Here is a 24,257-nt window from a genome sequence, read left to right on the forward strand (position 1 = left end):
GCTTAGCCTTATGCAAATATTGAGGCAGGGCTTAGCCTCATGCAAGATTTGAGATAGGGCTTAGTCTCATGCAAAGAGAAGGCAATGCTTAGCCTTATGCAAATATGGAGGCAGGGCTTAGCCTCATGCAAGATTTGATACAAGGCTTAGTCTCATGCAGGATTCGAGACAGGGCTTACTCTCATGCAAATAGAAGGCAACGCTTAGCCTTGTGCAAATATGGAGGCAGGGGTTAGCCTCATGCAATATTTGAGACATGGCTTAGTCTCATGCAAGATTCGAGACAGGGCTTAGTCTCATGCAATGAGAAGGCAACGCTTAGCCTTATGCAAATATGGACGCGGGGCTTAGCCTCATACAAGATTTGAGACAGGGCTTTGTCTCATGCAGGATTTGAGACAGTGCTTAGTCTCATGCAAAGATAAGGCAATTCTTAGCCTAATGCAGTGAGCAAATAGCAAATAGGAGTAGAATATTTCTTAGCCGGAGATAGATTTGCGCTTGGCAGCCCGATTGTTATGAAGGTGATGGTTTTAAGGCATACGTAGTTGTGGTTATTCCTTGTCCCTGCATTCAAAGAAAGATCGTATGTTTTGCGGGGAGGTTGGTTTGTTACCTTGTTTGCTTGTTTTGCTTTGCTCTGCTATGAAGGCCATGTTCGAGTTGCCCTGGATAACACCTGGCCTTCATAGAAATAAAGTTTTCGAAAAATATGCATTCATTAATGAAATAGAATCATTTTATGAAACATAGTGGTATATAATATCAAGTAATTAGATGAACTAACGACTGTGATACAATTAGAGACATGCGGCTTTTTTGCGCTAGAATTTTGAGGGTTCTCCTCAAAATTCTACCCCAGCTTAGTAAGTGAAACTTCAGCCGTTCTGCTTGTAACGAAGTTTGTTGGATCTGCTCCGGAATTTTGAGAATCCTTCTCAAAATTCTGCCCCAGTTACTTAACCGATTTCTGACTGTCTTGCATATGATGACGTCGGCTGGACTTGTTCCGGAATTTTGAGGGTTCTCCTCAAAATTCTGCCCCAGTTTCTGGTTCTAAGGAAATGAAGATTTTATTAAGATGTTACCGAACCCACAGGGCTGCCTACATATCCCCTATTAAACAATCTAAACATAGTATCTCTTGAGTGTATATGAATTGATAGGTTTTGGCAAAATTTCTCTGTCCAATTCCGCGAGTATGAGTGCTCCTCCTGTTAGTACCCTGTGAACCATGTAGGGACCTTGCCAGTTGGGTGAAAATTTCCTTTTGGCTTCATCCTGATGTGGGAAGATCCGCTTCAGCACCAGCTGCCCCGTTGCGAATTGTCTTGGTTTAACCTTTTGTTGAAATCTCTGGACATTCTATTCTGATAAAGCTGACCGTGACATACTGCATTCATTCTTTTTCCATCTATGAGGGCTAGTTGCTCATAGTGTCTCCTTATCCATTCTGCATCACTGACTTCGGCTTCTTGTATGATCATTAAAGAAGGAATTTCTACCTCGGCTGGAATGACAGCTTCGGTACCATAAACTAGTAAATAGGGGGTTGCCCAGTTGATGTGCGGACTGTGGTACGGTACCCTAATAGGGAAAAGGGTAACTTCTCGTGCCATTGTTTGTGATTTTCTACCATCTTCCTTAGTATCTTCTCGATTTTCTTGCTGGCAGCTTCCATAGCTCCGTTTATTTGAGGCCCGTATGCTGTAGAGTTTTTGTGCTTGATTTTGAAGGTTTCACAAATGGCTTTCATTAGATCACTGTTGAGATTACCGGCATTATCAGTAATGATGGACTCCGGAACCCCGAATCGACAAACAATACGATCCCTGACAAAATCTGCGACGACTTTCTTGGTTACAGCTTTGTAAGATGTAGTCTCCACCCATTTTGTGATGTAATTGATGGCCACTAAAATGAACCGGTGCCGGTTAGAAGCGGTGGGCTCGATCGGACCGATGACATCCATTCCCCAGGCAGCAAAAGGCCAAGGTGCACTTGTTGCATCAAGTTCATTTAGTGGTACCCTTAACATGTCTGCATGTATCTGGCATTGGCGGCATTTCTGGACGTACCGGATGCCATCAGTTTCCATGGTCATCCAAAAATATCCCGCTCTGAGTATCTTTTTGGCTAGAATGAAACCGTTCAGATGCGGTCCGCAAGTTCCGGCATGTATCTGCTCGAGCAATTTGGAAGCCTCTTTTGCGTCCACACACCTTAATAGTCCTAGATCGGTTCTTCTCCTATACAAAATTCCCCCGCTTTGGAAGAAATGATTGGATAGCCTACGCAGTGTGCGTTTCTGAGTATGGTTTGCCTGTTCTGGGTATTCTCCTTTTGCCAAATATTCCTTGATGTCGTGGAATCATAGGTTTCCGTCCGTCTCTTCTTCAATATGAGCACAATAAGCTGGATGACTATGGATCCTTACTGGAATGGGATCGATGAAGTTCTTATTTGGATCATGTATCTTGGATGACAATGTAGCCAGCGCGTCTGCAAATTAATTTTGAATTCTATCTTTGTCAATCTCTTCATCAATTCTTGCACATGATACAAGTATGGTAGTATCTTGGTGTTTTTTGTAGCCCATTCTCCTTGAACCTGATGTACCGGTAGATCCGAATCACCAATTACCAGCAACTCTTGTATATTCATATCGATGGCCAAATTGAGCCCCATGATGCAAGCCTCATATTCTGCCATATTGTTGGTGAACGGGAAAGCTTTGCAGATACCGGATAATGTTGACATGTTTCTGATACCAAAAACGCTCCAATACCCACTCATTTGAAATTGGCAGCTCCTTCGAAGAACATTCTCCAACTGTCATAGGCTCCAGCAATGTCCTCTCCTACGAATGACACTTATTCATCAGGAAAATACATTTTTAGTGGTTCGTATTCTCCTCCTACAGGATTTTTAGCATGATAGTCTGCCAACGCTTGCCCTTTGACTGCTTTCTGAGTTACATGGATGATATCAAACTCACTCAGCAATATTTTCCACTTGGCTAACTTCCCGGTAGGCATAGGCTTCTGAAAGATATACGTCAGAGGATCCATCCTAGATATGAGGTATGTGGTATAGGCACAGAAGTAATTCCTCAATCTCTAAGCTATCCATGTCAAAGCACATCAAGTGCATTCTAGCAGAGAATACCGTGCTTCGTAAGGTGTGAACTTCTTACTCAAGTAATATATGGCTTGCTCCTTTCTTCCTATCACGTCATGTTGTCCCAAAAGACAGCCAAAAGCTCCATCTAATACGGGCAGATAGAGTAGCAAAGGTCTCCCAGGTTCTGGCAGGACTAGGACTGGTGGCGTGGATAGGTATTCCTTAATTTTTCAAAAGCCCTTTTACAATCTTCAGTCCAAATGGTTTTAGCATCCTTCCATAACATTTTGAAGATGGGTTCACATATTACTGTGGACTGTGCTATGAAACGGCTGATGTAGTTGAGGCATCCCAGGAAGCTCATCACGTCCTTTTTGCTCTTTGGTGGTGGTAACTCTTGGATAGCCTTAAAATTGGACGGGTCCAACTTGATTCCTCGGCAGCTGACGATGAATCCCAACAGCTTTCCTGTGGGAACCCCAGATGCACATTTTGCGGGGTTCAATTTTAAATTGTACCTCCTTAGCCTGTCAAAGAACTTCCTCAAGTTTGCTATGTGATCTGTGGCGCTCTTGGATTTGATAATGACATCGTCAACATACACCTCTATTTCCTTGTGAATCATATCATGGAAGATGGTCGTCATGGCTCTCATGTAGGTAGCCCCAACATTCTTTAGACCGAATTGCATCACTTTGTAGCAGTACACTCCCCACGGTGTAATGAAGGCTGTTTTCTCTGCGTCTTCTTCATCCATCAAAATCTTATGATAACCCGCGAAGCAATCTACAAAGGATTGGAGTTCATGCTTGGCGCAATTGTCGATTAGAATGTGTATATTTGGTAGTGGGAAATCGTCCTTGGGACTTGCTCTGTTTAAATCCCGATAGTCGTCACATACCCTGATTTTCCCATCTTTCTTCAGAATCGGTATGATATTGGCTAACCAAGTTGGGTACTCAACTACCCTGAGGACTTTAGCTTTGATCTTCTTAGTTACTTCTTCCTTGATTTTTAGGCTCATGTCTGGTTTGAACTTTCTGAGTTTCTGCTTTACCGGCAGACACATAGGATTGGTGGGAAACTTATGAGCTACTATGGATGTACTCACGCCTGTCATGTCATCGTATGACCATGCAAAAATATCCTCATATTCTTTCAGGAAATGAGTATATTCTTCCTTTTCTGACGGTGATAGGTGAATGCTTATGCGGGTCTCGTTGACCGTTTCGGCATCTCCAAAATTTGTTGCCTCGGTCTCGTCCTGGTTGGACTAAGGTTTATTCTCAAAATTCTCAACTTCTCTGATCTTCCTCTTCCGAGTCACTATCCTTATGTTGCGTTGTCTCATTACATGTCACAGTCATCAGTTCATAAGGAAAAGTAATAATAATGCTGTAAAAGAAAAATATAAAAGGTAGTAATAAATACTAAATAATAATGCATTAATTAAATTTTGAAAATATCCAAAACAGGTACGGCTCGATGATTCGAGCAATTATTTCGAAACAAAATGCATCTCTAAAACAAAATACTAAAAATATCTTAAATGTCTCAAATGGCTATTAAAACAGGTCAGGCTAATTTCCAAGTACCCAGGAACTCGACGGGCTCGGGATGGTGCGGCAGTCCAATTCTTGAGAACAGCTCCTTTCTCCATGGTCTGAATGGTGAGGCCTTCTTCCACCTCCTCCTCAACTATCACATTGCAATCCATAAGCTCATCTTCTAGAAACAAGTTCCTTAACCCAGCCAAAGCTTCCTCCTCTGCAGATCCCCATATTGTGTCGGCCTGGTGAAAAGTCTGACTCAAATGTGGCACTGGCTGCTCGAGAGGGTAATAAGGACCATTCCATGTGGCGACCAATCATTATATTTTTGCCAGGTGTATGGATATCCAAGCCCAAACATTGTGCCGTTACGTTTCAACTGTATCGATCTGGTAATGCCCTGGAGTTTCTTCCCAAGCCCTTTACCGGGTTCATACCCAGACCATGCCAGTATGTTATCTATTTTGTTACTCCACCACTTATCTTTCTCAATTGAGTTGACATGCTCGATGCGGTGATAAGTTTCTCCACCCAGCCTCCTTCTATTCTCGACAACCAGGACAGTTTGACTGGTGTAAATGGGGTTACTTCCATCTTCATGAATGATTACCTCCTGATGGTTCCATTTGAACTTCATGGCCTGGTGTAGCGTGGAAGCCACAGACCCAACGACATGTATCCAAAGTCTTCCCAATAGAAGATTGTATGTAGCAGATATGTCCAATACTTGGAACACAACATCGAACCAAGTCAGGCCCATCTGCAGACAAAGGTTAATCTCCCCATTTGTGGCCCTTTCGGACCCATCAAATGCCTTCACGTTCATACTCCCTACTCGTATATCATGGAAATCTTTGCCCAACCTTTTCAGGTGGTAGTTCATCTTCGTGGAAGGTGATCTTGTGACTCTCCAGTACTTGCCCTACCATGTTGGCCATCTCTGCACCGGTGATGTTGTTGGGTACATAAGCTTCATTCAACACCTTCATCAGAGCACTCCTATGCGCCTCAGAATTTTGCAATAGCGACATGATGCATATCTGGGCGGGTGTCTTTTTCAAATGATCAATGACAAAGTATTTTCTTGCCTGTACTTTCCTCCAAAGATCGTCCGGACCAGTTTCAATGATGGGTTGTTTGGTAGCAGCTTCCTTGCTTATTCTTCCTAAATTTTCGGATGTATATATCCTTCCAATTCTGGTCACCCCTTGTGCGGCACCAGATTCTTCCATTTTTGCTTTTCCGTTTCTCCTAGCTTCGGCAACGTAATCCTAGGGTATGGCGTTGGACTTGAAAGGAGTTGTGGGTGCTACTGTCACAGTAAAGGGTGTGGATACTTCTACTTCAAATGGAGCTGGTGTAGTCATAGATTTTGTTACTTCAATTTCAAAAGGGACTGATGCGGCTACTTCGACTTCGAGTGGTGGCTGTATCTATACCACAATAGGAGTGAGTGTGACTACAGGTTTAAGGTCATCACCTTCCCGAATAGGCCCAATCGACCCCTCAGGATCCCATTCTTCATCTGTTTCTATAATATTTACCCCTTCACCCCTATGATCTGGGTGGGGATTATTGCAGACATTTGGCGCGACTTCCTTCGCTTGTATGATTTTGGTATCTATCAGGGTTTGAATATTATCTTTCAGAGTGTGGCATTCATCAATGCCCTTTCATGCCGGAATGGTATGCACATCTTCACCGGGAGGAGTTTTCTATGGCAACAACAGGAATGGGGGTGACATATCTGGCAACCTTCAGTCTTTCATATAGCAGGTCAATGGGTTCGGCAATAGGGGTCTATTGTCTGGGCGGCCTGCGATCAAAATTGGGTCTGGGTTTTTGATAGTTTTGATGGGTTGGAGGTGAATGGTAATAGGCAGGCTGGGTGTTATAAGTGTGATAGGCGGTAGCGGGTTGAGAATATCTGGGAGGTGAGGATTGGTATGTAGTCGGAGGTGTTTCGTATGTGAGTGGAGATTTTGGACCTTCGGCCACCATTACTACCCCTACTTCTTTCTTCACTGACATACCCCCTGACTGCAATGCTTTGTTCGTTGCCTGCAATGCCTCGAAATTGGTTACCTTCCCACTCTTGATCCCTTCTTCAATCCTTTCCCCGAGTTTGATGATGTCGGAGAACTTGTGATTTTTTATTACCATTAACCTTTCATAGTATTGTGGATCCTGGGCCCTGACGAAGAATTTGTTCATCTGCTCTTCCTCTAGTGCCAACCTGACCTTTGCAGCTTCTGACCTGCATCAAGTAGCATACTCGCAGAAAGTATTTGTTGGTTTCTTCTTTAGATTCTATAAGTAGAAGACATCCAGTGCATTCTCTGTGTTAAACCTAAATCGGTCCATGAAGTCTGACGCCATGCTTATCCAATTGACCTACTTATTGGGATTCTAACTGATATACCAAGATAGGGCATCTCCAGTGAGACTCCTCATGAACGGTTTCATGCGAATCTTTCATCTTTCCCAGCACCCACGAACTTATAATAGTATGTTCTCAAATGTACCTTTGGGTCACCCGTTCCGTCAAATATTTCGAGCTCATGAGGTTTGTTACCCTCCGGCAGTTCCATGTCTGGCTGAATGCACAGATCTTCATAATTCAGACCTTCAATTCCTTTGCCTCCTTCAACACCCGTGACTCGGCTCGTGAGCTTCTTCAGCTCTTCGGCCATGTTCTTAATGAGCAGGTCCTTTTCGGTAAATTCTGGAGCATATGAGGTTGGTTAAGTAGAGTGAGGTAAGGTTTCCACGTTTATGGGATTGTTTTGGTGGATGCCAGGGGTTGGAGTGTAGTGGTAATCGTTAGTTGAGTTTTGCGGATCAGGGATAGGTTGCGGGATGTTCTGAGGAGTATGGTAAGTGGTTTGTGGGTATTGAGTAGGAAGATGTTGGTGCTAAGGGGGAGTGGGTATTGTTAGAGGATTAGGATTTGGGGGGGGGGGGGGGAGTTGCGTATTGATAGGGTGCGGGAGGATTTTGTGGACATTGGTTTGGTGTGTTTTGAGGAGGTGCTGGGTTTTGAGCATTTTGTTGGTTAACGTATGGGACGTTTATGGTGAGGGAGAGGTTTTCCATGTTGCGTACCCGCTCAAGTTCTCCTTGCAATTCTAGTATTTTCTGGTCCAACTGTAGGACCAAATCATTCTGGGCCGGAGTACTCCAACCATCTGAAGTTTCAACATTTTCCACGTGCGCAACATTTTCTTTTCGGATACCACTCATATCATCCATCTTAGCCTTTGCTTTGCTTTTCGGATTACTTGGTGGAGGAGGAGGTGGAGGGCCTCTAGATCTGGTGTGATATGCTGGTGATGCCAGTATGTGCGAACCAACCTTAGGGGATGTGAATAATCAAAATAAAGAAAAAACAAAAGGTAGACAAGTTAGTAAGGATTCTAAAAAACATTTGCAGGATTTAAGCACATATTGCAGAAACGTAAATTCTCGTCCTAATTTGGGGAACCTCGTTGTGCCCGAGGTAGGCCTAGCGACAAGTAGATTTGGAGAGATTTAATGCTGATAAATGCCTCATTTTATTAATGTAATAAATAAGACGAACCTATAAACAATGATAGATAAATGAGTTACTAATGGCATCTGCCTTATTACATTTGAACCCCAAAATAACTCAAAACAGATAGACCTAATGTATTTGGTCCCGGAAGGACCTTCCCCATATTTGCCCTCTTGGCTCCGTCAATCAGATTCCCCAGGTCGTGCATGTCCAGCAGCAGGTATGCCTTTGCTAGATGTCCTCCTTTGTTGCCTTCTGTATTCTAACAATCTACGGCCCTTTTCCTCATCTTCCCTTCCAGTTCCATTAGACCCTGCTCCAAGTACTCCAACCTTTCTACCGACCTTGTAGCCATTTCTTTCCACTCGTTGATTGATTCCATGTCAAACTTGTGTTACTCCAGATGCTTGGCTTCGGATTCAAGGATCGTCTTGTGTAACCTCTCATACTTCACTTGTGCTTCGGCGACTTCATCTATGACCCTGCTTCCTTGACCAACCCTTGGCTCGAATATTCCTACTATGTTATTTCTAACCATGATGGGTATAAGTATTCATGACCGGCATGATATCGATCTGGCTCGATGGTATCCTTTTCCACGATAACCTTCAAATGCCACATGTGTTGCGCCTCACATTTGTATGGAACGACATCATCCTGAAAATTGGCTCTGTAATGGATCATTTTGGAGACTCGTGGTATGAATTATTTTCTACTAGCTTGTCTCATAACTCTGATATGGACATAGGGATGTAATCCCCTTAACCCAATCAACACCAAGTGCGGAACATCCCTAGATCTGATGATGAATTCATCGGTAGGGAACCACTCGAACATCCAGTGAACCTGGTCCTCGATCAAATTGTTGAAAAATTGTGCCCTTTCTGTAGCGTTCTCTGGTTGTGCAAATCTGTCTGGGATAAAAGTCATCCTTTTAGGATGGTGGAAAGCGATGTGATCGTTCCATGGTCTCCGTGGAAACTCTTGGCGGTACTGACCCCTCTGAAGATGTTCTAACAACCAAATCTGTAGTAGCAAGTTAGAACCCTCAAAGTGTTTGAACCCCTTCTTGCAACGATCCAGAGCGCGGTATATGTCTACTACAATCATCGGGACAATGGTATAAGTTTGTCCCTCAATTCCCCCCATTCAAGCTCTAGTTATCATAACCAACCCGGTGTGAATTTTGTCCCCTAAGCTTGGGAACACTATCATACTCAGAAAGCAGACGATGAATACAAAAACCTTGCGATGAGTCCAACCTAGGGAAGTGATGGACAATTCGTCATGAAAAATACGGTAAGATTTATTGTGTCCATATCATTCATAGAGGAAGTCAAAGGGTATGTAAGACTTCTTCAAGCACTCCAAGTCCTCATTCTTTCCCAGGCCCATTATTTTCAGAAACCCCCTAGTATTGCAGTTTTCTGGTACTAGTAAACCCTGACTATCCCATGGTAATCAAGCGTACCCTCTGATTTCCTCCAGGAGATGAGTCATTTCTATGTCACCAAAACGGAATACAGCTCTTTCTCTATCCCATAACATAGTAGCAGCTTCGATCAGCATGTTGTTTGGTTGGATGTCCAATAAGGAAGGTAGATTTCCAAGAACCCTTCTCACGTGGTTTTATCGCTTAGCGAAAGATTTCCCACCAGTCTAACAACAACGGTGGTATACTTCGGACCATGCCCAACCTAGGGACTTCGTGCATCATTTTCTGCAAAATAAATAGAGTTAGACCTTTGCCCCCTCCGGATTCGACTGCTTACACATTAACGATCAGCATGTCGGCATTTTTTCTCTCCAAATAATGCACATATCGTGATTGCGTCCATTGGGATTATGGAAATCCCGATGGACTTTGGACAAGGCTTTCTTAGAAGGTTATTATGTGGAAAGCATATTAACCCCGGCTAGGTTTGACCATGATGCATGTACAGTTATTATCAGAGTACTGTCCGGACAACTTGAGAGGGAAATGCCCGGAACTGTCGAGTGCACTATTGATCGACTAGTTTTACCGCAAATAAGCCTTTCTGAATTTAAAGGGTGATATTAGGAAGAGCTCGGACACTCATCAAGTGCCGCTATGGTATTAGTACGCACGAGTGGTGTATGATGTTGAGCATGGAGTTATGCAAAAAGAAAAGAACACGTTGTCAAGTATTTGCATGATGAATAACGACGAAATGCGATATTTAATAATTGTAATGACATTTAAGAAAAGAAAAACAAGGAGACAAGACAGTTTCCATAGTAGAAGTGATAAAACAGGGGAAAGAGATCATCAATGAATAAGGATAGGCAAATAAACTCACGTAGAACGGTAAGGGGTGTGCAAGTATTAACCAAAAAATAAAGACATGCTCAAAGACTAATTCATAGACAAGTTCGTTATGGTAAGAACCTAAAGATATCCCCAGCAGAGTCGCCATGCTGTCTCACCCAATTTTTCTCACGAAATCGGGTTTTGACATTTCTAAGACAACTCCCTTCCATTAGGGACGGGGTATGGGATTTGAAGAGTCGCCACCTAACGGATTAAGGTGCATTAGGGAACCTACAGTAGTTAACTCATGAAACTAGTTTGCGTCACCAGAGATCGGGTAAGGGCTCGAAATTACCTTGAGGGGAAGGTGTTAGGCACCCCTCGAGGTCCAAAACAGTGAGTACTAGCCGAACTTAATTAAGCGAATTAGAATTAGAGGAAAGTAAAAACAATTTAGACAAATACAAATTACTTTAAAACGGGATTAAAGGGGTCCTAGATTTTTTTGCCTCTCGGATCATTCCATGCAATACTTTGTAACTTCCCCAAGATGGGGTGCTACTCATAGTATTAGCGCACGGGTCATCATCTCCTTTACTACCTAATTACTATCTTTCAGTTGTTACCTAAGCGTTCTAGTAGCTTCTAACTCGCGCCTTGTGCGTCTACTACCCGTCCCTTACCTATGGTCGTGGAGGTATTTAGGACCTCTATTTAGGGTGGTTCTAGACCGACCTATGTTACTTATAATGAGAAAAAGCCAGGCAACAGACAAAATTCAGATAGGTCTTCATGTAAAGAACAATTAGGGAGTTCACATTTACCTCCACAAGTAGACAACAAATGCACGCAATTCAATCAGCAGATTTTGTTAATTTAGGATCCTATAGGCAGGATATCTAGATGAGTAAAGAAGCAGTTTATTAAGGCGAGCATTGGGACATATTGGTTTGCCTACTGATTTTATGATGCTTTGAATCTGGGCATTTTCAGGCAGTAAACTATCAGAGTTTTAAACCCATAATAAATAGCGAGTCCTGTGGATACGTTGCCTAAGTGATTTATAAGAGCGCCTGAATTCAAAATAGACTAATAGGATCCTACAAGAATGATTTCTAAGTGTACCACTGATTTTAACTCATAAAGACAATTTTATGAAATCATATAGGCATGCTTTCTAATTGCTGAATATATTTAAACCCATATATGCAGTATTTCTTAGCTTCAGAATTGATTTCACTCTATAGGCATGATATCTATTATTAAAAAAAACTGTAAGCATGACTTCTAGGTTTTGAAACTGATCCCTTTTATTCTTAGAGGCATGGTCTCTAAGTTGAAACTGATTTTACCTCCTATAGGCATGATATCTAAGTTGTAACTGATTTTTTATTTCATATAGGCATGATATCTATTAATCGTATGTGGGCAAAATTGGATGCAACATGCCAGGAAGGTTATTACTCAAACAGATAGAATCCTATAAACATGGTCACTAATGCATGTAAGTTATAAAATGTGCACGGATCATATTGACAGGATTTCTAATGCAAGGGGTCTATAAACAGGATTTCTAGTATGCGAGTAAATACAGAACAAAACATTAGAAATACTATAGTTAGGATCCCTAAACAAGTAGTAGCATTCACATGGTTCAATCAACATCATAAACCTATAGGCAGGATTCTACCCAAGTTTAAAGATATAAGAAAAAAAAACCCTGATTTTACTAATAAGCCCCAAATCTATTTATTACATAGATTATTAAAGCCCAGAATGAATAAATTACGTAACAATATCCGTTACACTATACGGAGCCTTAGCAGACCCAATGTAAACCTGGGAACCAGGCCTTCAAACATAGCAACTTTGAAGCATAAAGGAGGATATATCCATGGCACATAGGATTAGGTTCCTAGTGTGCCAAAGTTCCCAAGGGCCTCAGGTACCCCGAGCAATGCTCACACCAGGACCACACTTAAAGAAACAATACATAAAAGATCGGGGGAGCAGCCCCAATGTGTCAGAGTTCGGAGGAGTCTCAAGGACCCTAGGCAATACTCGCACTGGGGTGGAAAGAACCTAAATAACTAAGAGTAGCAATTTGAAAACCAGTACATAGAGGGTAAAGGCGGACAGTTTTAGAAAAACAGTTTAGTTTTCAGAAGCAGATAGATTCAGATTACAGGGTTGCAAACATAATTGTACCAAGAAAAAAAAAGAATCCATATTCAGCACATGGTTCAAGCAGATTGGTACTTGTTCAAACTAGATACTCATACAAGTATTTAAAGTAATCACAAAAAAGCAAAGACAGTTGAATTAATAGATAAAATTAGCCACACATTAATTACATGCTTGCAGTATCCAGACATGTTCAGAACAGGGAACATACAATTGAATTAGACAGGGTTTAACATTATTGGAGATAACTTAGTTTAGCATTATCATTAAGTGGAATCATAAAGTCATATAGCAAACAGAATCATGCTAAGGTTTTGAAATAATCTAGCCAAGTAAGCACATAGAACATAATAGGATAACAAGAGTTAAAGTATACCAGTTGAGAAAAAAGCAAACAGGGATGAAATAGCAATTTGAATCCAGAGAATCTAGCCTTAGCTTTCAGCCGGCTGAACAGTGCAGAAATCAGAACAATTGAAAGAGAGCTTAAGTTTTATTTTTGAGACCAGAGAGTTTGAAAGTTATAAGGTTGTTCAGTGAAGAATTTGTAAGGCGTGTAAGTGTCTGTGTAAAATTAGGACAAGGCGAGGGCTTTTATAGCATACAATAGAGTAAAAAAAATATGGTATAAAAATCAATTTCACACAAACAAGGTATGAAAATCAATTAATCAATCAATTAAGGTCAGCATGAATCAATTAAGAGGACAGAATCAAATAAGTACCACTAAATTTAAGGAAAATCTCACACGGAATCAATCAGTAGTTATGAATGAGGTTAAACAAAGTAATAACCAATTCCAAAATCAATTACGAGTCAGAACACAAAATCAGCCAGTAGTACGGGCGCATAAATAAGGTGAGAACAAGTAAGAACTTAATAAGAAAATACGGGTACTAAATTCAAACCCTAATTTAGGTAAGTAAATCAATTAACACTTCAATTGACATATTTAACGGTAAACAGGCAAGAGTCGGTAGAATAAATAGCCAAATAACCGAAACACTAGGTACTACAAAGACAGATATATGGAGCTTAATTAAATTAAGTAGAAATCATTTGAAAAATTAAATAAAAATTAGAGATGAAAACACTTAAATATTTAAAAAAAATTGTAGAAATGCATTAGAACCAAAACCCTAGCTCTTAGGGTAAATGAAATCGGTGAACAATAATAGTAAAAGCAGAAAATTTTAAGGGAAAAATACCAAACAGACACAAAATCGCTCCAGATCTAAAGAGATCTAAACGGATTCAACCAGAAATAAGTAGGTTCATAAAAATAGACAGAAGCGAATCAAATCTGGTTTGAACTAGAGATTTGGAACCATAAAAATGCCAAAACATTCGTGCTTACAGATTTCGTAGTGAACATAGACGGAATAGTCGAGAAAAAAGAGACTTTGAACCAGATTTGGTTCGAGTCTTTGAGATTCATATCAAGCAACATGAAAGTCATATAACCAGTAGAGAGATGAGGCCAGATAAGGCATGAAATCGAAGGAAAACCCCGTAAATCAAGGGGGATTTGTGATGGCGGTCTAGGGTTAGAGGGGGGGTGAGAGAGAGAAGAGATAAGAGAAGGGATCCAGAGGCGGCGGGTTGGGGGAAATGAGGGTAGGGTTAGGAGGTTTAGTATAATTAAAAGGGAAGGTGGATCCTGGATCGTTGATCTTCTAAGATCAACGACCAGGATCAATTTTAAGCTGGGGCAGGTTATGGACGGGTAGGGTAGTTGGGTTTGGGTATTTGGTTATGGGTTAGGATAATTGGGCTGACTAGTTATTGGGCTGGGGACCGAAAATTTAATTGAAGAGGGGCTATGTTTTAAATACCCATTTGATTTAATAAAATAATTTATAAAAATAATTTGTAAATGATAAAAAATATCATTTGTGCATGAAAATAATTACTTAATATTATAAAAATATAGAAAGTCATTTTCTGTATCGATAATATAATTATGTATGTGTATGGGTTATTATTGCAAAATATGCAATTCTAGCCTTAAAATGCAAATGTAATTATAAAAAATTCAATTAAAATATTTAAGCACTCTATGGGCATAAAATGATAAATTTAGATGATTAAATCATCATAAACATGATATGACGGATAATTATTGGATATTTATATATAAAAAATGCTGAAATAACATGACATAAAGCTTAAAAAAAATTATAGAAATACTTGTGCATGTTTATTAATGCATGTGTGCCATATTTTTAGTAAATATATATGCATATTTAAAATATATGAGGGGAAAATTGGATATCAACAACTAGTCATTTTTATATTTAAATGGTTTAAATCTATTAATAACTCAGCATGTTTTAGGCTTAGCTAGTCATAGTGACTAGGTGCCATCACGATACTCAAAGAGGGATTTTGGGTCGTGAAAAGATGGTATCAGAGCTCTAGGTTCCTTGGTGCTACGAGTCATAAGCGAGTTTAGTAGAGTCTTGCAGATATGTACGAAGACGTTTCTACTTATCTTAGAGAGGCTATAAAAATATTAGGAAACATCACTTCTTTCATTCCAATCTTGCGAGTTTATTGATTTCGGAGTTTGAGCCTTTGTCATTCTATTCTCTCTTAGATGGTGAGGACACGAGCTATGTTTACTAATGATGTTGCCCCTAGAGTCGGTATTGCTAGGGGTCGGGGCAGAGGTAGAGGTCGAGGAGGAGCTCGTGCTACAGCTAGAGAACCCACCATAGCAGTAGCTGAGGAGCCACTAGTAGCTCTAGTTGGGGGACAAACACCGGAGACGCCTGTTCTTGAGCATGTTTGGTACATTCGCTCAGGCAGGATTGATTCTAGTTGCACCAACCACTTCACAAACTAGGGGAGGAGCTCAGACTCTCACTGCCCGTACTCCAGAGCAGCGGGATCTTGATGGTTAGGCTGTGGGTGTTATGCAATTGCAGACTGTTATTCCGGTTCAGCTTGAGGTCTGGCCAGAGGCATCAAAGGAGGAGTAGAAGAGACTTAACAGGTTCAATAAGTATGATCCTCCTATTTTCAGTGGCGCAGTTACTGAGGATGAGCAAGGTTTCTGGATAAGTACCAGCATATTCTTCGCACCAAGGGCATCGTGGAGGTGAGTGGAGTAGACTTTACTACATTTTAGCTCTTAGGGGCGAATATAGGTGGTGGCAACCTTATGACGAGGGCAGGCCAGCTGATGCAACGCCACTCACTTGGACACAGTTTTCACAGATATTTTTGAGGGAGTTTCTCCCCTAGACCCTCCAGGATGCATGACACACAGAGTTCGAGCCGTTGCATTAGAGCACTATGATAGTTTCGGAGTACGCCATTAGATTCAGCAAGTAGTCCCGACATGCACCTACCTTGGTTTTTATAGTAAGAGAGTGAGTCCGCAGATTTACCGAGGGGCTTAGTTATGGTGTCAGACATAGTATGGCTTGAGAGATTGAGCCATACACTCTGTTTCAGCAGGTTGTACAGATTGCTCGGGGGGATGGAGGGTATGCGGGGCCAGGAGTGGAAGGACAGGGAGGCCAAGAGGCCACGTAGACTGGGAGGATAGACTAATCCCTATTTTGCAGGCAAGGCATGTCATGGTATAGGTTTTGTGGGTGATACACTCAAATTACACTTAAATAAATAGCGTAAGGCGGTCGATGTCAAACATAATAACCCAACAAGGTTGGGGTCGAATCCCACGGTGAATAGGTGTGAAAAGGTTACTTGAATAGTATGAAACTTTACTTGTCATAATCCTACTCCATTAGCTTAAAAGAGAGAGTTATAATTGTGAATTGTCAAGAAAGCTATTTTGTTATGAGGATGTAATTAATTTAACAAAGGAAACCAATGTTGTGTCCCCATTAATAGAATGTAATTCTTCCGATGTTAATATGATATATTTTTAATAGAAGGTCCTTTGATATGCAAATGGTTTCCAAATGACTACCTAATATTTCCTATTAGTTAGGTAGTAGTTTCTCTTTATGATTTTTTTTACAAATATAAAAGAGTTACAACTAAGAACAACTAATATATGTCAAATAGAACCCACACATCCTAAGCGATTCTATTAAATAAAGTTTAAAGCCTTGAGTTTTTGTTATTCAATTCTACCAAACCCTAACCAACTTTTACAAGTAAAGATCGAGTGAAATGTCATTAGTCAATGTTTGCAACCACCAACATTAAATGAAGCATGAGAAACGAATAAATACCAACCAACCATTATATATATATATATATATATATATATATATATATATATATATATATATATATATTCAATGATAAATACCCATTAACATTAAACCCATTTAGGGTCCACAACCTTAGTATTTAAGACTAGCTACTCATGCTAGAATCCAAGAACAAAGCAATAAATAAAGCCATAAAGCTTACAAAGATGACAAGATTCTCTCCTCAAAAGCTTCTAAAACAATGGAGTATTCCATGCTCTCAAGTAACCTTTTTTCAGAAAAGATACCCCACAAAAACCCTAGTTATTCTATTTATAATAGGCTAAAAGTTGGGGTCAAAATATGAAAAAATTCCCCTGCAGATCACATGTGCGACCGCAGAACAGCCGCAGAACACTTTTGCGGCCGGTAGAATTACAATTTTCATCGCAGAAATGAATCTCCAGTTTCTTAGTTCTCCATCGCAGATCCATTTTGCGGTCCGTATATTCATTTCGCGATCCCCTTTGATGTCACAGAACTGCTCTAGCAGAAATTCTCTTTGCAGTTCTGCGGTCATTATACAGTCCGCACAAGTGTTATGCGACCGCAAAATTGACCGCAAAGTTGATTCCAAAAACTGTATCTATCTACTTCACTATGCGGTTTGTTTGCGGCCCGCACATCATTTTTGCGGTCGCAAACCTGCCGCATTTCTGCCCTTCTATGGATTTTTGTCGTCTTTTCCTTGTTCTTGGTTCTTGAAGTCTACTTTGCTACAAAACACCAAAACTACAGAAGTATTGACTTAAAATGCTATAAAATACAAGCTACATCCTATCTAATTAGTATCAAAAGTGCCACAATTCTACGACACATCAATGGGTCAGCTAGTTCAGTCGACATTTCAGGTTTCACGTGGTGCTTCAGATACCCATGGGTTCTTGAGCACCCATTCTTGCCATCTTCCAACCACGTTAGTGGAGAAGTTTCTTTGAGTGTGGCAATACCTGGCACATGGCAAGAGATTGTCCTAGATTTCAGGCGGGTGTACCGCAGTAGAGTATTTAGGCCATGGGTTCCACTCCAGTTGCTGCTATACACGCACCACCAACTAGAGGTGGAGATTAGGCGGGTAGAGGTTGTCCTAGAGGGCAAGGCCATGCCCGTTGTTATGCTTTTCCTGGTTGGACTGATGATGCTGCACCGGATGAAGTCATTACAGGTGTGTTTTTTGTTTGTCATAGAGATACATCAATTTTATTTTTATCTGGTTCCCTTTATTAGTATGATTCATCCGACCATGCTTCATATGTGGTTATTGCATACGGCCTAAGTCGGGGAGTTCGACTTTGGGGCTACCGTGGCACTCCACGCCTGACCTCGAGAAGCTCGAAGCAGAGTTTGAAGTGTGACCCCGAGGTGCGTCCTCGAGGGAACATATCGAAGGTTCACTATGGTCAATCTCGGAGTAGTACAAATCGATAATGATCATGGGAAGGCGGGAAAGCTCCCAAGGATACGTGGTTAGAGCCGACCAAGTCTGCAAGAATAGTACAAATCCGTACTGAGCCATTATATAGATGTACCAATAGCATTTCCTCATCATTATTAGACATGTACTATGTTGGGATTCCACCCTCCTATATAAAGGGGACCCTTGCCATTTTTAAGAGGACATGAATATTGAATACAATAGAACATTCTCGGCTTTTCTTCCCTAAACGTGCTCTACAATAACTTTACAGACTTTATTGCTTGTTCATTTATTGTACATTCTTTGTTCTTCATTTATTGGCCATTACTAACCGCAAAAGGCTATCTCGAAGCCTTAGATATCATTGTTTCATCATCAATTATTCATTGCTAACTGCCCTAACTAGACCTTAAGGTCCCCCTGTTCCAGCTAGCTCGAGGCCTAGTCTTGCGATAAATTTGGTTTGCATTTCTTATTCTCTTTACTTACACTTAGCATCTATTGCCTAACAACTAGTATCGAAATAAATCACATATTTTTAGAACCACAAAATCAAATATAATTGTTAATAACATTCTCAAGGTAAACAGTTTGGCGCCCACCGTAGGGCTAAAAATAATAGTGATTGTTTTGGTGCTAGTTTTCTGAAAACACAAGTTATTCTTCACACATTTTCTTGTCCAATAATCTTTGACTTCAGGTAAAAAAATGTCTAACTCAGCAAATGCACACGAAAACAACGGCATTGGGCTTCATGGAGAGAACGGTGCAGATGTCGGTGTACCACCGCAAAATCTAGGGGTGGCACCAGCACAAATCCCCATCGACGTAGGCTCACGCAACGCTGTGCATATCGATGTGAGCTCTCATACCAACGGAAGTGTGCGCGAGGAAAACCAATATGAAGCACAGGGGACTCCAGCTCGAGAGGAAAGACAAGTTAGCCTTCAAGTCATTTTTGAGATGTTGCAAGCACAACAGGTGGCTATTGCTCAGCTACAAAGTCAGCAAAAAACTACAAGCACAGCAGCGCCGAAAACGGCTCCTCGAGTCGAACAGGCACAAGAGAGATCGAGAGACAACTGGTCAGCAGCAGACCCCGCTATTACGAAGATGCTCGAGGACCTCACCAAAAGGATTGAATCGGGAATAAAGAAGATAGAGGATAACGATAAAAAGGTGGAGACTTATAATTCGAGGGTGGATCAGATCCCGGACGCACCCCCGATTCTGAAGGGTGTAGATTCAAAGAAGTTCGTGGAGAAACTATTCCCATCAAGTGCGGATCCGAAGCCCATCCTGAAGGAATTCCGAATGCCCAATGTCCCGAAGTATAACGGGACCATGGACCCCAATGAGCACATTACCGCTTACACTTGTGTTGTAAAAAGGGAATGACTTAAAAGATGATGAAATTGAGTCCGTCTTGTTGAAGAAATTTGGAGAAACGCTGTCAAAAGGGGCTATGATGTAGTATCATAACCTACCCCCGAATTCAGTAGACTCATTTGCCATGTTGGCAGACTTATTTATGAGGGCACACGCTGGTGCCATCAAGGTCGCCACCAGGAAGTCCGGTGTCTTCAATTTGAAACAGAGAGAAAACGAGATGCTAAGGGAATTTGTATCTCACTTTCAGATGGAGTGAATGGAATTACCACCAGTCTCCGATGACTGGGCAGTACAGGCCTTCACTCAGGGCTTGAACGAATGAAGCTCGGTAGCTCCGAAGTAGCTAAAACAAAATTTGATCGAATATCCTGCCGTGACATGGGCGGATGTGCACAATAGGTATCAATCAAAGATCGGGGTCAAAGATGACCAATTAGGAGCCCCCTCAGGCTCTGTATGTCCTAGAAAGCTCCTAATAAAGGGAAAAAGGTTTACAGAAAGGGAGTCTAGACCAAACAAGGAAAGATACCAGCCATATGCAGAAGATTGAATAAACGCCCCGAGGCGTAATACACCTTGAGGCAATCGAAGGACAGATCGAGGTAAAAGTTCTCGGGGACTCATGAGTAAAGCCGGTTACGATAGGCACACTGGGCCGGTAGAGGCACCCTGGCTATCTGAGTACAACTTCAACGTTGGTGTCTCGGACATCGTATCGGCCATAGGTAAAATCAAAGATACCAGGTGGCCAAAACCCATATTGTCAGATCCTTCATAGAGGAACCCTAACTTGATATGCAAATATCACGGCACTCACGGTCATAGGACCGAGGATTGCCGACCGCTTCGAGAAGAGGTAGCCCGACTGATCAGCGAAGGGTACGTTCGAGAGTTCCTCAGCGACCGAGCCAAAAACCAATTTTGGGAAAGAGAGGAGAACATGAAGAACGAACAAGAAGAACCACGACACACCATCCACATGATCATTGAAGGGGTTGACGCCCCATAGGGACCCGTTGTCAAGCGGACGAAAATATCCATCTCCTGGGAAAAGAGAACTCGGAGTTACATACCAGAGGATGCTCCTGCATTCAACGAAGAGGACATCGAGACCTTGTCTCAGCCTCATAATGACGCACTGGTAATTTCTTTCCTTTTGAATAAATTTCAAATTAACCGCGTGCTCGTGGATCCAGGTAGCTCGGCCAACATAATCAGGTCGAGGGTGGTGGAGCAGCTCGGACTGCTCGACCAGATCGTACCCGCCTCTCGAGTACTCAATGGATTCAACATGGCGAGCGAGACAACGAAAGGGGGGATCATCCTCCCGGTCAATGTGGCCGGTACAATCCAAGACACCAGTTTTATGTCATCGAAGGTGACATGAGGTACAATGCCTTACTTGGAAGGCTGTGGATACACAGTATGAGGGCGGTACCATCAACCCTTCATAAAATGATGAAATTTCCGACCAAGGATGGAGTAAAAGCAGTGTACGGGGAGCAGCATGCAGTAAGAGAGATGTTCGCGGTGCACGACATGGCACCGGCATCGACACCCTCTACATCGAAGAAGACTAAGGACGAGCAATCAGCCAAGCAGCAACCACAACCGACATTCTCGGCTACATTCGAATAAGTGAATAAAGGGTCGTGCCGCGTCCTCGGAGCAAGCAATTGAAATATATCGAGTCTCGTACGTTATCATTGCTAAGGTACAACCCTATCCCTTTTCATTTATGTTTTATACTAACTTATTGCATGTGTTCGATTGAGAGGAATCGAAGCACCCTCCAGCTCGAAGACCTTGGGTTTTAAAGCATGTGTTGCGCTCTTTTTCGCTTAGATCGGGTTTTATCCCAAACGGGTTTTACCGGCGAGGTTTTTAACGAGGCAACATCCAGATACTACTTAAGGAGAACTCATCAAGTATTCAAGGCTTCTCTTCGATCAACCTCAAATACCGAGGTGCATCACCCCGGGAGGTCACCTCTCAGAAGAAATTGAACTATGCCTAGGAGGACCTCGATAGGAGAATGTTGTGTTGGGCCAAACGGTCAAATGAACCGTGTCCATGTAGAATAATCGAGCCTCAAAAGGAAAAAAAACATGTACGCATGTATCAAGTAATTGAGCAAGCCTCTTTGCTTATCAAAACACTTTGTGCCTCGAAGAAGTTCACTACTTTCTCATAAGACGGCTCAAGGGCCAAAAACTATCGAACACTCGGGGACTGTCATCGACAGTCAGCCCATTGAACCATCGAGAACACAAATTCATAAGGGCTCGATCAGGCAACTTCGGGCTCGTAAGCCCTCAATGAGGAAACATCAAATTTGTAAGACCTCAACGAGGCATGCCCAAACTTATAAGACCTTAAAAAGGCATAACCCCGATATTAAGGCCAAGGCTATATATCCGAACTTGTAAGACCCCTAAAAAGGCATACCCACGATATAGACGCCGAGGTCATCTCACCCGGGGACTAAAGGACTACAAGAATTTTGACTTTTAGCGACCAATTTTTAACGAAGGGACATGAATTCGGTCGTTATATGTATATCAATAGCGATCACATTTTTTCCGGTCGTTAAAATTAATTTTTGGTTTAATATTAACAAAGGGAAAATATTCGGTCCTTAAAAGTTATAAATCCGGTCGTTAAAAATAAAAAATAAAAAATAACGCTAACTTTCTTTTGCCCAACATCAGCCCACTCACGCCACTTTTCCCCTTTTTTTTGGGCCCAAACCCATAATTTTCCCCACTTTTCTTTCTTTTTATCATAGGAATTACAAAGCTAGGGTATAAGTGAAATTGAGCAGTTTAAACTCTCTGAAGCATCAGGCTTGTGTTACTCTCTATAACCTAGGGTTTCATTCTTCTTCTTCTCAAGGTAAGCTCTAATCTTGCAATACTATTATGAAATTGGGTACCTTTTTTATATACCGGGTTTGCTTGCATTTAGTATTGCAAAAATTTTCTGTGACTTATGTGTTTCCATCGGATTTTAATAAAATTAATGATAAGCTTTTCTGTTTTTGTACCCGAAGAGCTTAAAAATATACTACTTCATTGAATTTCTATGCGGTCATGGATGAAATTTATTACCAACATGATGACATAAAAGTGATATAATTCTGCTAATTGGAGTTTTGTTTGACCTTATTTGTGTTGCTTTAAGTACTATATCATGAGTTAGACTCCATATTTCGAGTCCCTTAGTTTCAAGAATCATGTTAACAGAGAACTTGATTTTTGTGGTGACTTCATTCACGTGCTATGTGCTATTAGATGTTAAAACAATTAGAAAATCACGTCTTGTTGTATGAATATTCAAGAATGCAGAAGCATTACTAGTAAGGGGTAGTTTAGAATTTAATATTATTCCCCATGCTTTGAGCTTATCTTTCCTGATAATTTGCCTTTCCTTTCCTTTAATTTGAATATTCAATTGAGATGAATTATTGGCATTTGTAGCTGATAAATATTTGAATGAAATGTTTCTAAGACAAAGCTATAGTTTGATATAGGATAGTATTGATTATACCTAGATTTACCTGATATGTTACAGAAAAGAGTTGAAGTCTCATGTAAAATATATGTGTTTTGTAGTGCCTTCTTGCTACTAGCTCTAATAAATTACCTTTACCTTCAGCAAAATAAAGAAAATTAAAATATGTTTAATTACCCAGACTACAAAGTATATTCGCCTTTATTTGGCTGTCCATGCAAAGTTTAAGCTGAAATTGGAAGTAGTATGGGCATGCATGCTGCACAAATAGAGAAAGGTATTATGAAGCATGTTGGATGCTGAATTTTGCTTTAGCATCTGGAACTGTATAAATTTAGAAGACCTTTTAAAATTACCCTAATAAAGTCCTGCATCTGCAAGCATATTGTTGTTCATTTCATTACAAGCCCCTGATTCTCAAGACGAGCTACTCATTAAGTTTTGGAACAACTTAACTTGAGAATATTATAATGTATCTATTCTCGTGTTACTACTTGCCATTGTCTTTTATTTCGATTTTCTGCTTGCATTATCTATTGCTAGTTTTGTATTTTAGCTTTGGTGTCAGATCGGTTTGCTTGTTATTTCCCCTCCCTTTTTCCCTCCCTGAGATGAGGGTCTACCGGAAACTGCCTCTCTGCCTTCTTAAAGGCAGGGGTAAGGTTTGCGTACACTCTACCCTTCCCTAGACCCACTTGTGGGATTACACTAGGTATGTTGTTGTTGTTGGTGGTAGTGTATCAGTAAAAATTATTATTCCTTATGGATGTCATTGCCTTTAGATTCCTCTCTTCTAATAGATAACACTAACACTTTCGTTATAGTTGTATATTGACAATAGATTTTAGATAGTTTTGATGTTGCTACATTTACTCCTACAATGGTTCTCTGTATTGTTTAGTTATGATCTTTTGTCAGGGGGTAGTGTATATAGAGAGTTTTCTCTGTTAGAAATTATAGAGATGGAGTGTATAAAAGGTAGAGCATTCTTTAGTTTCTACCACAATAGGGTTGTTGGGCAGCATCATGCCTCATTTAC

Source organism: Nicotiana attenuata, chromosome 10 (genome assembly GCF_001879085.1).
Source record: "Nicotiana attenuata strain UT chromosome 10, NIATTr2, whole genome shotgun sequence".
Taxonomy (NCBI): domain Eukaryota; kingdom Viridiplantae; phylum Streptophyta; class Magnoliopsida; order Solanales; family Solanaceae; genus Nicotiana; species Nicotiana attenuata.